The sequence below is a fragment of the Triturus cristatus genome, chromosome 4_2 (assembly GCF_964204655.1).
Source record: "Triturus cristatus chromosome 4_2, aTriCri1.1, whole genome shotgun sequence".
Lineage (NCBI taxonomy): Eukaryota > Metazoa > Chordata > Amphibia > Caudata > Salamandridae > Triturus > Triturus cristatus.
In genome coordinates, this window is record NC_140586.1 from 95,746,087 (window position 1) to 95,756,167 (window position 10,081).

Below are 10,081 nucleotides of genomic sequence, written 5' to 3' on the forward strand. Positions count from 1 at the left end.
ATCCTCATGCAAGTTTGGAGGTGCTACTGAAGAGAGGATAAGAGACCAGTTTGTATTGAAATGTGCTCATGATAACATTAGGAAGGAACTTTGGTTAAAAGATGAGCCACCGTTAGATGAAGTAATTACAATTGCAAAACAAGTAGAACATATGATGAAATGTGTAGATGAGCTGAGTGTTGAGAAAAACAAACCTATCGCCACTAACACCAGTGTTGATGAGGTAGTATGTCAAGTTATAAAAAAAGATTTAGAGGTAAAAGAGAAAGATAGATCTATACAGGGTAATGAGAATGTGCAAGGTAGTTTCGGAAAGGCAACATGCTATAGGTGTGGGAGACTAGGACATCTAGCTAATGCACCTTTTTGTCCTGCTCTTAAGGTAATGTGTAGTACTTGTGGTAGAAAAGGACACTTTGCAAAGTGTTGCAGAAGTAAAGTAAGGAAAGGGGATCAAGTAAAAGTTCAGCCTCAAGTCAAAGTTGTTACTTTTCAAGTTGATGTTCTGGAAGCAGTTCATCCTTCTCATTCAGTTAACATTGAAGGCGTAGAATTATAATTCAAATTTGATTCTTGTTCTCATTTAACAATGATAAATGAGGATGTTTTCACAAAACATTTCAGCAGCTCTACGAAACTTTTCAAAAGTTATGTGTCTCCGCAAGGCTATGGTGGAGCAACCATTAAAATGTTAGGATATTTCTTAGCAACAATAGAGTTGTGTGGACGAATGATTGCTGGAAAGGTGTATGTGGCCAAATGTGGGGATGCGCTTTTGGGCTGGCCTCATCAACGTCTTTTGGGTGTTACTCTAAATCCTAATATGGTTCCTCAGGTTCAAATACAACAAGTTGGTGATGTCGGTTCAATGTTTGCAGAACAATTTCCTGAGGTGTTTGAAGACAAACTAGGTTGTCTCAAGGGATACAGACATTGCATCCGTTTAAAAAAAGGGGTGATTCCAGTTGTGGCCAAGTGTAGAAGAATATCTATTAATGAACAAATAGGTGTAAAAAAGGAGATTGAACGGTTGGTAGATTCAGGTGTCATTGAGCCAGTGGAAGCAACAGAATGGTTGGCTCCCATTGTAGTAGCCAAGAAGGCTAGTGGGGAGCTTAGGCTTTGCATTGATTTGCGCTCTCTACATAAGGAGGTGATAGTAGACCATTTTCCATTACCTAATATAGATGAGATGATTGGGACCTTAGAGGGTGCAAGGTTTTTTACCACACTGGATTTAGCATCGGCCTATCACCAGGTTGAACTGAATGAGTCCTCACAAGAATTAACGGCTTTTGTGACACCAATGGGCACCTATAAATTTTGTAAGATGCCTTTTGGTCTGGGCTCTGCGCCTGCAGTTTTTCAACGGATCATGACTAGGATATTAAAAGGCATTGGAGGGGTCAGATGCTATCAAGATGATTTGTTGATTTATGGAAGATCAAAGTCGGAGCATTACTCGAGGGTGTGTGCTGTGTTAAAACGGTTGAAGGAATCAGGTTTGACGTTAAAGAGAGAGAAATGCAGGTTTGGTGTTGAGGAGGTGAACTATCTGGGACATTGCATTACCGGTCATGGTGTTTTCCCAAAGATGGAATTAGTGGATACTATTGTGAACATGAATGAACCTACCAACAAGGAGGAACTTTTATCTTTTCTTCGAATGGTAGAATTCTATAGTAAGTTTATTCCTGGTTATGCTGACAAAACTCAGAATTTGAGGAGACTTACGGCCAAGAGTGTCATTTTTCAGTGGTCTGTAGAGTGTGGGAATGAGTTCTGTTCCTTAAAAAAAGAGTTGATGAAAGCTCCTTCGCTACAGGCATTTGTTCCGGGACAAGATACTTACATTTTCACTGACGCTAGTATAAAGGGTCTAAGAGCTGTGGTGGTTCAAAAGTATGAGGGTGCAGAGAAATTAATTGCATGTGCTTCGAGGTGTTTGAGAGGTCCAGAGTCAAATTATTCGGTAATTGAGAAAGAATCATTGGCTATTTTTTGGGCTCTGAGGAAATTTAAGAATATGATCTGGGGTACCAAGGTAAAAGTTTTGTCGGATCATAAGCCACTCAAAGAGGTGTTCTCAAAAAAAGGTTTGGATTCTATCTCCTCGAGGATTAGGAGGTGGATTATTTCCCTCCAGGAATTTGATTTTGAAGTTGACTATATTCCTGGGGTGGTCAACAAGTCTGCGGACTGTCTTTCTAGGTTAGATGATCCTAATGGGTGTGTGTTCGATGATGATATCAGTAAAGAAGAGGATAGTGTCAATGTTTGTGGAGTGACATCAGGTGCCATTAGTGAATCTGAATGAAAAGAGGAAGTGGAGAAAGATGGAGAGATAAAGAAAGTAATGGAAACATTGATATGCAATGGTCGGTTGGAAAAACCATGGGCTCTAGTTGGAGACAAACTCTCAGTTAATGAGGGTCTCCTCACTCGTGGTACCAAGCTTATTCCTCCTGCAGGCATAAGAGGCAAACTTCTTGGTTTAGCTCACGCTGGGCATCTTGGGATTGTTAAGACGAAAGAGTTTATAAGGTTACAATTTTGGTGGCCAGGCATGGATCTAGAAATTGAAAGGTTGGTTAGGGATTGTGTGGAATGCTGTGCGAGTGATAAAGTATTAAAGACTAGGCAAATTCCTATGGCATGTAGAAAATTACCAAAATACCTGTGGGATGAGATAGCTATTGACATTGTGGGTCCGTTGCAAGATGTGAGTGACACTCCTTATCTAATAGTTGTGTTAGATCTGTATTCTAGATGGGTTGAAGTGGGTGCAGTTAGAGAAATCTCAACGGGATGTGTCATCAAGTTTTTGGAAGGGATTTTTAAAAGGGAGAGTTTTCCCAATAGCATTCTTTCTGATAACAGGCCACAATTCTGTTCTAAAGAGTTTTTAAGTTTCTTGAGTGATTGTGGGATTGTTCAAAAAAGGAGTGCAATCTATCATCCAGAAACAAATGGGGCTGTAGAACGAGTAAACAAAACTTTAAAGGAAAGCATACAACTTGCGAGGGTAAACAATCTGAACTGGAAAGAGGTTTTGCAAGAAAGAATAACAGCCTATCGCATGTCTCCGCATATGACTACTGGGAGATCACCTTTTGAACTTTTCAAAGGTAGGGCACCAAATTCTAAGTTATGCCCAGGTTGGATGAAACTAAAAAAAGTTTTGGTTAATAATCATATTGGTTCCTGTAGAGATAGGGAACTAGATAAACAGGTCGAGAGGAAGGTTTATTTTGATTTAAAAAAATCTGCACAGTTTAATGAGGTAAAAGTGGGTGATTTGGTAAAGGTTAAAGCTCCAGTTGGATGTCAGCCTGGTTCTAAGTTTTCTAGGTGCAAGTCGATAGTCAAATTGTTCAAAAATGCCGTTAAAACTGATGATGGCCGGATATGGAACAAAAATCGAGTTGTGGTAGTTAATCGCAATTTGTCTTCCTCCAAAGAGCAGGGAGTTCCTAACAATTCTTCATGCTCTTTGGCGAATTCGTCTGGGTCCATCTCCAATAAGTCTCCAGAGGCATTTACAAGTGTCAGGGAAAGGAGTCAGAGAGTGCGGAGACTCCCAGAATACATAAAAGATTATGTATGATTTGTTTCTTTTAGGATGACTTGTATGATTACACATGTTATAGTTGTTTTTATATTTAAACTATGTAGTTCATAGTTATTTTATGTACGTGTATATATTTATTTGTTATTATTGTAAAGAGGGGAAGATGTGTGACATTGCATTGTCACTTTAAGGTTTGAGAACCTTTGGCAATTATAATTCCAAGTGGAATGTTGGTTGTGGGAGCGAGATGAATTCTTGTTTGTAGGCAGTTGGAGCTGCGTGTAAGATGGCTGAGGTGAATTAACCCTACCTAACACATACTACGTGAGAAGACGTATTCTTTTGGTGAAGTTACAACTTTACAACTGGCACATGCAGCGGAATTTGTGGCAGACAGCCGCCAAGAGATGGGTCTTTCTATACATCTATACCCAGGATAAGGGGTGGCTGAGTGACACTCTGGTGTGGGAAGTAGTCAGCCAGCTGTCAGGCCGTCTAGAGGAAGGTTTCTAGCTCGGGCCTGTCCAAGTAAGGGTTCAAGTGCCAGAAGTCGGCACTTGGATACAATTTCACAGGTCTGTGGAGCGGCTGGACAGAAGAGGGCTTGTGTTCGACCTCCTGGTCACAGGTTTAGAGCCTGGTAGGTCCACGTAGCATTTCATCTTTCAGAAGTCGATAACACAAGTATCAGTGAGGGGTAACAATAACCATGTCATTCAGCGCCAAGATACCATGGTGTGAAGGTATTCACAATTAGTCAGATATGGAAATTTGAGAGGGATTTTGTTCTTCTGTCACTCTTAGCGCACTGAAATTATGAATATGTCCCACATAGCAACTTGAAACCTTGGCAGCTATGAATGGGGGCCGCTAGCTCTCGGTTGGCTATGCAAGAAAGCTATAATTGTGGCTTATTTATCTTAGGCAACTAATAAGCATTGACTATGCCAACAGATGGTCTTGTTGTAGGCGTAGTGCTCCTTTTGTTGTAAATATAGGGAGGCATGGACACAGCGGCCAGGCCAAATACCAGGCAATAGTCAGGACTTTGCCGAGCAAGCTGGGTAGCCCTGCAGATTAGTTGTAACTCTTAAAAAATCCTTGAAGCTTGTTCAGGGCTCCATCAGCTCCGCTGGTGTCTTTTATATTGGCCCGGTCCTGCGGGAACTCTTCACCGCTGTTTCCGGGACCAGATGGAAGGTGTACACACCGCCTTCAGCACCATGCCAAGTAGCGCTAAGCTGAAGTGTTGAGGGTGATGTAATGTTCCATGGTCTTTCTGAGGGGCTCCATAGAGCAGGATGACCCAAGGAACAGCTAGCTGAATCAATGAAAATGTCAACCACAGCAATGTGAGACCGTGGCAGCTTGGAGGGGGGCGGCTAGCTCTTTGTTGGCTATGCAACAAAGCTACAATGGTGGCTTATTTATCGTATACTAATAATAGGCATTGACTAAGCCATTGTATGGGCTTGTCGTAGGTGTAGTGCTAGAAAATGTCAGACATAGTCTTTGTCACGCACAAATGCACTGAAAGGTGACCTGGTGGGTCATGTAATTCCGGTGAGGTCATGATGAGGCTTGGTAGCACAGGGTAATAGGGGCAGAATGACCTAAGTTTCCCTAGTATGGACGATGCAATGGGTAATTTTAAAATAACCTGGTATGGAGTCTCTTCTGTAGTGTCAGCTTCAGTGTGTAATCCCTTCTGCTGCCCAGAGTGGTGGGTTCGGCCAGGCTTAGTTGCATACCTTAACCAACCAGAAGCTCCATTTGCAACATTGGAAGAGTATGCCTCTGAGTTCTTGGCAGTCCATCTGCAACCAACCCACAGGGCGAATGTTTTAGGCCACAAGGTTTGTGGAGGGCTCTGGGTGGGAGCCTGGCGAAGAGCTACGGTCAGGCTAGGATATCTTGTGCTCTTGCCGCACTGTTGAGTCCCAGTCAAGAGCAGATTGTATCAGGGTGAGCTGGCTGTGGGTCAAGAAGCGCCAAGGCATCAGGAGCACTGAGCGGCTTTCAGCCAGATGCGGCATCCGATGCAAGGGGCATCTGTTAGATTAGAGCCCTACTCAGAGGGACCTCCTTAAGTCCGTGGAGGTCTGATGGCACCGCTTTTCAATGGGTGCCATTGTCTAGTGGGCTGCTCTGAGCAGCGCATTTGCAGGCGTAAGTAAGAGTATCAGCTACCAGTTCAAACGCCGCCAGGCTCGAGCAGGTGCTTGTGAGATGTTCCATACCATTAAGGGCATGTTGCCACTAAAGTTTTCCCAAAGTTTTGTGGTCAAACGGTGTGGGGGCAATAAGTTAAGACACAAATAAGCCCAATTTATTGAAGAACATGTGGCATTCCCAGTATTCAAGAAGGGGCTAGTATTGATACACATTGTTCCCCTCCTGTTCCCATTGTCTTGTCTTCTCCCTGGGATACTAGCAGAAGTCTTGGAGGGCAAGACTTCACTAGGGGAGTGACTGGCTTAATGCGATAGACAAATCCAATATGTTTCACATTTACGAATGTGTGAAAGTTTTCAGCTGCTGGTGCATAGTTTTATTCATATGCACAGTATTATTAATTTAAATAATCGCTGTATGGAGTAGTGCGACTACTAGGCGTTTACGCACCAAGGCATCTTGCAGCGGTCAGTGTTGCCATGCTGTAAGGATATAAAGTTTAAATACGACTGCCAGTTCCTGCTGGGGTGTCAGCCAATTGGCCACTTGCGGGTTTCAATCAGCCTTCCATTCTTCTGTGGTTGTTAAAATGAATATCAGTAGTGGGGTAAGATAGATCTCTGATCTAGTGGCACCATGCCTATGGAACACGTGCACTTCAAAAATACACAAGCGCCATGCTCCAGCAAGCGCTATACACAGTTAGCTGGGGAAGGTAGTAAGGCTGGCTAGATGATTTATACCCCTCCCTGCATTTGGCACATCTTGTCAGGAGTCAAAGGTATTGCACTTCAGCCAGGCTATGTTAACACCCAGCCACTCAAAGACGATTATTTAAGGGCAGCTTGGGCCTCATGATACACAGCCCAGTATTAGGCCCCTAGGTTTGTCAGCGTCATGAATTACTAAATTCAACTGAACTAGAAGAGTGAACATGGTGTACACTAGCAGAAGTTTGGGGTGCAAAACTCCACCTAGGGGGCTGGCTGGATGAATCTGATGGACTAGTCCAAAAGGTTTCACAGCAACTGCTCGTGGGAGAGTGTCAGTTAACTGTGCATAGTTCTCGCAGATACACCATATCTCATTAATTGAAATAATCGCTTTAGTGGCAAGTGGTAAGCATGAGATCCCCTCAATTTCAGCAAATGATCACATTATCAGCAACAAAGCTGCCGGGGGGGGGGGGTCCTGGGTGCAGTCATCACAGATTAAACTGAACAGGCAACAGCTCGGCAGGAAAGGAGGGATGTTGAATCGACTATTGCACTGAATGATGTCAGCGTATGCTGGGTAGGAGGTTCCGTATCACCAACCAGAAGGGTGCCAAGTGGCAAACCCAGAAAATTGGTATATGGGTGTGTCTGGCCTTACGGCGGTGTAGATTCATTCTCAGTTTGAGGAATGCCCAGGTAAAAAATGTTGTGCTACTTAAGGTTCTAATGCCAGTGTGGTTCTGGTATCTTTCCAAGGGAAAGAAATACGTTAGGCACCTAATTGCTTACAACGTAGCACATACAAGCGGGCATTGTTTTGGTGCAAGTTGCAATGGGAGATTCCCTTATTACACCAGCATCTGCGCACACGGTCAGCAGTACGCAGCCTGGGAAGCCTGGGGGCGAATACCACAGATTAAGCTGTAGGCAAAATTACTGTCTGACAGCAGAGATAATGGCAAGTACACAAAAACTCCATTGCTTAATGTCACATATTCCATGGAGGGATAGTCACCAACTGACACTGTGAACCTGTTGACTCTAATAGTATCATTGTTATTATACACACGACTCCATGGTCTCGTGGGGTATGTAGTCCCACTCTGAAGTGTAGAATGCAAAGGAACTGCACATTGCACTAGTTTGTGTGACAGGTGCAACAATTTGATCCCTGCCAAAGCAAACTAAAGTTCTTAGGGTCAGATGCACAACATACAACCGTTCACTCCAGTAGCTGTTAGGAGAGGTATAGAACGGGACGTCTTGCGCCAGGGTGCGGTCATTGCACGGGCATCACAGCAGACATTCTGCTGTCAGACAAGGGTGCTTGTGGGCTAGGAGGCCAGGCAATGTAGCAGAACCAATGCTAAGGACCCCTCTCCCCCACTGGACTGCCTGAGAAGGTGAGTGCAGTGGGATGTGCTATATTACAGGTATCTTCCCGCCCACACTGGGGAAGAAGAGTACTTTGCAGGAACCTGCTTAATTAGAGTGGGGGCAAGACCTATAGAGCATCTAGGGTCCCAGCTGGTTAGCAGGTAGGTGGGCATCTGTGATCGAGCTTTAGTTAAGCAAGCCTGGTAGTTGGTGTAAGTTGTCACTCCATATGATGGCTGTGACTACAATAGTGTGCACCATGCGAGCAGTCTTGTTCGCCATGGTTTATAAATCGCAAAGGTCTGTGCACATGTCTGGTCAATCTCAACAAAGTAGGTGCACTTTTCCCCCTGGGCAGGTTAAGGGTTGCTCAGTGATGCATAAAATGCCCCGTCCGCTTAGCCAGAGTATATAGGCTGGTTGTAGAAGCGGTCTTCTTAGCAAGCGTGCTGCTGTTCCACAAATTGGGGAAACAGGCATTAGGGAGCACAATATGCTTGAAGGGCTGCAAGTACAGGTCGCAGGAGCCACATCAGCTTGCAGGCTAATATAGCGATGTTTAACAGAGCTCCCTCCTGGGAAGCCATCACCTTTTTGCAGGTCATGTGAGGCACTGGTACATTCCCAGAGAAGAATAACCCGCTTCATTCGTAAGTTCGCAGAGCTAGGAGCTTTGGCTTCAGCAGGCATTGGCTATGCTGGGCGAACACCAAAGGTTATTCGACAAAGTTGGGGTGCACCTGGCTCAGGTGGGTTTAAATCTGTTCTTACTGAACATGAATGAGGCCCAGGTAATTGCAGGTGGCAAGTGAGAATACAGCTGTGTTGGTGGGGGGCTCTTTAGGCGACGGGGGCCGCCTCCAGAGCTGTGGCGGAGTTACAGGGCGATCTGGAAGCAGTTTGGGTACAGAAGGATACCTCTGCAAGAGCACAATAGGGGTGACAGAGCCAAATCCCAGGAGCCTCATGGGAGGGTCCTGGAACAATGACGTCGGCGCCCCGTTAGTCCTTCGGGCGGTTGTGGGCCTGAACATCCGGGGGCTTGCCTTGCTACGCTCTGCCCTGAAAGGGGCGTGAGTAATAAGGGACCAATGTGTCACGTGATCCAGTAAGGGATCACCCCTATAAGGGTAGCGCTGATTGGGTTTTCCACAGTGCTTCGCTCATCAGGCGGGCAGAGCAGCATAGTTTGGTACAGCTGCCTGCCCTTGGATTGCCCGTAAGATAACCCACCATATTTGCATACTTTTGTATGGAATAAACCTGCAACAATATTTTCTCCAAACAAAAAAGTTGTGTTGTGTATTTATTCATGCATGCCTATTCTGCTGTGGTGTGGGTGGAGTCTTGCGCCTATAATAGGGTGACCAACCGTCCGCAAATTTCACGGACAGTCCGTAATTTCGGCCGTCTGTCCGTTGTCCGTGAAGGATTCTTTAACGGACGCCATTTGTCCATAATTTTAACCAGGCCCCGGTCGCACCACCCTAAAACCGGCACTGCTTTAACCCACCTCCATTCTTGACTCCGATGCTGTACCAAAGCTCAGATCCCAGCAGCATTGGAGAGGCGCAGCGGGATGGCAACCCTCACACCTTCAGCCTTTGATGAGCTGTTAAGAGGTGCTTGAAGGTGACTGAGAGGAAGGGGCTGCAGCTTCAGGCCCAGGGGCATCTATTCAGATGCAAACAGCCCTGAATGCGTCATGTCCCTGCAATTTAGAGGGGCCTCACACATTCCCTTTCTGCCCAGGGCACCAAACATCATAGAACCAGCTCTGATTACACCGAGACAGCACGTGGTTCTCTTCACAGAGCTTAATTACTGTCACTAAATTGTAAGCAAACCTCGGTTCTGCAAACATGCAGTCTATAATGTAATAAAATAAAGAAATGGCACAATCGCACCCACACTGATTAACAAAGTATGGAGGACAATCAGTTAAATCAGTTCTCTTGGAGTATCTCCTTTAAGTACTGTACATCAGTGTGGGGGATGGCAAAACTAACATTTTGGAAAGAGAGCCTGTCATCTCTTGTTGTCTTGTCCAGAAGGAGTTGAGGAGCCCTACCCACACCCTGGAGGGGCCAAGATGATACCTGAATACTGCATGCCCACCCCTGTGCCCACCCGGGTGGATCCTGTTCCCCCTCTTGTGATGGCTCCTGCCCCCCCAGTGATGGCTCCTGTCCTCCCATGTGGTGGCTCCTGCCCCCCCCCCCTGTCTGTGATGGCTCCTGTC